The sequence below is a fragment of the Mirounga angustirostris genome, unplaced genomic scaffold (assembly GCF_029215605.1).
Source record: "Mirounga angustirostris isolate CCGP_5_RB_7025 unplaced genomic scaffold, mMirAng1.0.hap1 SCAF_4, whole genome shotgun sequence".
Classification (NCBI taxonomy): domain Eukaryota; kingdom Metazoa; phylum Chordata; class Mammalia; order Carnivora; family Phocidae; genus Mirounga; species Mirounga angustirostris.
In genome coordinates, this window is record NW_026991712.1 from 11,754,728 (window position 1) to 11,759,272 (window position 4,545).

At 43.1% G+C, this 4,545-nt stretch overlaps 1 pseudogene; it reads right to left on the minus strand.

Annotated features, from left to right (window-relative positions):
* Positions 1-1,353: 1,353 nt before the first annotated feature.
* On the minus strand, positions 1,354-2,723 carry LOC123858553 (zinc finger and BTB domain-containing protein 1-like; annotated as a pseudogene).
* Positions 2,724-4,545: the final 1,822 nt, after the last annotated feature.

Sequence of the window (4,545 nt, forward strand, 5' to 3'; positions counted from 1 at the left end):
CTTCCTGGAGAAATCTCCCCCAAAGCCTTCCTATCTGCTCAGATGGGGACGACTTGTCCTTTGCCACCCCCCCCCCCAACTGTCATCCCTGGAATCCCCCTGTCTCTATTCTACACTAAATCTTTGCCCTGTCGCCAATATCTTCCTTCTGGGTTTCTCTCATTTTGTTGTATCACAACCTCTCATAGTTTTCTGGAAAATGGAACATAGACAGTAATTTTAAAAAATTTTTGTCTGAAAATGCCCTTATTCTACCTTCAAACTTGATGTAGACTTCTAGGTGGAAATAATTTTCCATCAAAATGTAGGAAGTCATTGTTCCATTGCCTCTAGTTTGCTTTTCTTTTTTTTAGAGAGGGAGAGAGGCGGGGGAGGGGCAGAGGGAGAGGGAGAGAGAGAATCTCAAGCAGGCTTCATGCCCAGTGGGGAGCCTGAGGCAGGGCTTGATCTCAGGAGGCTGAGATCTTGACCTGAGCCAAAATTAAGATCAGACACTTAACCCGACTGAGCTACCCAGGTGCCCCCTATATTTGATCTTTTGTAAATAACCTTTATTCTTCTCCGTGGATTTTTACTTTGTCCTGCATGTTCTGAAACATCACACAAATGTGTTTTGGTATGGTCCCATTTTCATCCATTTGTGTCAGGTATGTGATGGGCTCTTTAAATCTGGAAACTCATATTCTGGTTATGGGATATTTTATTGAATTATTTTGTTGATGGTATCCTCTCCATTTGTTTGTGTGTGTGTGTTCTCTTTTTGAGAACTTGTTTTATCCAGCTGTTAGGCTTCTGAATTTCTTATTTTTTTCTTTCTTATTTTTCATCTTGTGACTTTTTACTTTACTTTTTGGGAAAGCTCCTCAACTTTACCTTCTGATCCTTCTATTGAGTTTTTATAATAGTTTTAATTTCTTTTTTTTTCAATAAAAAAACTAAAGTTTAATAAACATTGAAGGGGTAACAGCCACTTGTAGTCTACATTGAAAAGTAATTTTATTTTATTTTTTTAAAGAATTCATTTATTTATTTGAGGTTGGGGGGAGAGCGCGAGAGCACAAGCAGGGTGAGTGGCAGAGGGAGAGGGAGAAGCAGGCCCCCCACTGGGCAGGGAGTCCATCAGTGGGGCCAGATCCTAGGATCCTGGGATCCTGACCGGAGTCGAAGGCAAAGGCTCAACTGAGTGAGCTACCCAGGTGCCCCAAAAGGAATTTTAATCATAGCTAAAACAAACTAAAATCAAAGAATCCTATTAAGAAATAATAAAAATTATAAACATTTAATAACACCTAACATGTAGATACTTAAGATCCTAAACAAAAGTATTAAGAGGGCCTTGAAATTTTTTCCCAACAATTCATCTCATAAAATCAATTTCTGAATAGCTCATATCCTTTGCTTTGGTGTTTTGTCTGCTATCATCTAAACATTAGTACAGTAGAAAATCACTTATATTCTTTTCAAATGCTTGGCATTATAATGTGATCTCCTGTCTTTCCTCAAATTAAATTTTGCTCCACATATTCCACATGTATGCAGACGAACATCCCTGTGCTGTTCCAGCTGTTCATATTTGGGAATATCTGAAAGCAGACCTGGCATTTAGTCTTGCCAGCAGTTAAATGAGAAATCATGTGCCGTACATGGTCATGTTTTCTGAGGTTTCCTTGATCACAGGTGGAACAAACATTCCTGGCCATGCCTTTGTGCAGTTGCAACTGACGTTCTCTTAAAAACTGCTTTCCACGTGTCTGACAAATGAACTGTTTTTCCTTAGTATGAACAGTATAGTGTTCTCTTAAGTCACTCCTCTGATAAAATCCTTTTCCGCACAGATTACAAAAATGCTTTCGTCTGTGATCTCTTTCGTTTTCTTCATGATGGCACTCTTAAACACAATCTGGTCTAGGCAGCTAGACGTATGTTCAAGCACTAGATTTTCAGTTTCAAAACACTGGCCACAATTGGATGTCGAAAAGGACAGGCAGAATGTTTAAATAACTGCTTTTTTGGGGATGCGTTTATCTGGAAATGATTGTCCCTAAAATCATCCAACATTTCCACAAACATATCTCTTACTTCTGACTGCTCATCAGGATTCTTTTCCATGTCCGTTTTCTCCTCAGTATTTCCTAACCTGTTCCTTGTCAGATCTTGGGGTTCTCTACCTCTTTGAGCATGATCCTGAAGCTGCCTCCCCTTAACAAGGACCTGTCCGCATTTCCCACACGCACAGATATGATCAATGTGTTTGGCTAAGTAATGAGATGACAGGTCCTGCTCAGTTATTGTGAATCCGCACAGCTCACAGGATGCATTTTCATATCCTCTTGTACTGGACTGCTATTGTTAGGGGGCCTCATGTTTTCTAGACCACCTCTTTCATCAGCATTTATCGACATGCGAGGTTTTAGCGTTTTCCTACCACTTTTCTTAATACCAACAACTTTTTCAACGTAGTATCTGTGAAATGGCTCTTCAAGTTCATCTAATTCATTGTTGTCAGTGGATTCATTACAGTCGTTATCAGTAACTTTAATAGTGTTAAAGTCTTTCAGTTCGTCTGTAGGAATATCTTCTGGCTCCATCTTGGTAATGGTTCTTTTCCTCTCAGCCCCTCTGCTTTTTTCTTCACTGGCTAGTTCAGACTCCACCGTGCTACTCTTTCTGCTCCCCGTGGTTGGAGTCGAATCAGCAGCAGCCTGGCTGGTGTCTTTTTTAAAGATTTTATTTATTTATTTGACAGAAGAGAGAGACAGCGAGAGAGGGAACACAAGCAGGGGGAGCGGGAGAGGGAGAAGCAGGCTTCCCGCCGAGCAGGGAGCCCGATGCGGGGCTCGATCCCAGGACCCTGGGATCATGATCTGAGCCGAAGGCAGATGCTTAATGACTGAGCCACCCAGGCACCCCTCAGTGTTCCCTTTAAAATAGCTCAAAAAGCATAATTTGGAAAAGTAACATATATATACACAGGTATAATTTTGGGGGGGGTTAATTTTTTTGAAGCAATTCTGGACAAACGAAAATGTTTCAAGAATAAAAAAGAAAAAAACCCTCTTGTTTTTAACATTTTACCACCTCCTCTTGGTCACATATCTATCTCTCTGTCCCTTCATTAATCACCTTATTTTTTGATGCATTTCACGTAAGTTACAGATTACCAGTACACTTCACCCCAAACAATTCATATTGTTACTAGAGTTCAGTATTTGTTTACTTTTTTTGGAGTAGCATTAATATACAGCAAAATGCTCATATCTTTAGATACTATTTGATGAGTTTTGACAATTGCATGAATCTTTAGCAAGGTACAGATCTATCACTTCAGAACATTCCCTCAAGTGTGCCGATCCCTGGCTCCATGCTACCTGGAACGGCAGAAGTGGGTGGCCCTAGGTCCCCTGAGCTCATCAGGGGCACTCCCAGCATAGACTGGGGCGGGGCCAGGCCTCTCTGGACTGACTGCCAGCCACTGCAGCATGGAGAGAGTCCCGTACGGGGCAGACAGAGGCTGCTTGGTTTCCAGATTCCAGGTTGACCTGGCGCTACTCAGCTCCATATTCAGGCCACTGAAGGAGGAAGGCCTCCTACAGCAGGCCGTAGGTGATGGCCAAATCCTCATCCTGGAGTAGGGCAAGGAGCTCGGGTTTGAGGGTGAAGGGGATGTTCCCGGAGTAATTGAAGTTGGACTCCAGGATGCTCCTTACCTAAAATAAACAGTATCTGATGTTACAGGTCAGCATTTGAGGTCGGAGAGAGAAAATTTGTCCCCAAGAGGGCCATGCAGGGTAACTGAAAAGGACGAGCTTTGGAGTCAAGGGGACCAGGAGTCATGTCCTGGTCATGTCCTGTGATCAGTGTGATTGTGGACACATTATTGGAAAATGCTGAGCATTGGTTCCTCAGCTGCTAAATGGTTACGCTAACATTTCCCTTGTAGAATAGTGGCATCTGCAGTCAGATGTGTATACACGTACATACACGTGTGCAATGTGTGTATATGTATATGCGTATGTCTGCACACACATAAGTACTTACGTATATGTATGAGGAGAGAGAAAAGAGAGAGCAATTCCCAAATGGTAACTGTGTTAGTAAAGCAGGGATATGACTCTGAGCCCCTGAGTTCCCAAACCTGGGTTCCTATATGGCTATTTTAGAACTGGGGGTGTTGGGGGGGCCTCTGCAGGGGTTGCCATGGAAACAGAGACCCTCCCAAGGTAGCCTCATACCCACTGGGCCTGTTCCCTAGAGGCAGATGTAGCCAGGGATTTCCCAGTTGCCAAAGCAGGATCCTGTCTCCCTGGCAGAAACCTCCATTGTCTCTTTTTCCTCAGAGTCATTCTTAACTCTGGTTCTTTCACCCTCTTCCCTGGACGTTGACCCTTGGGGATTTCTCACCAGCTCCTGCTGCTGGAGCAGGATCCTCTTCTTCATGGACTAGGCCAGCAGATCATGTTGGGTGTCACTCAGCGCTGGGAATGGGGACATTTGGAGAAAGAGTGATGAAGAGTCATATTTTCCTCTCCCTGCTGTAAACTAGGA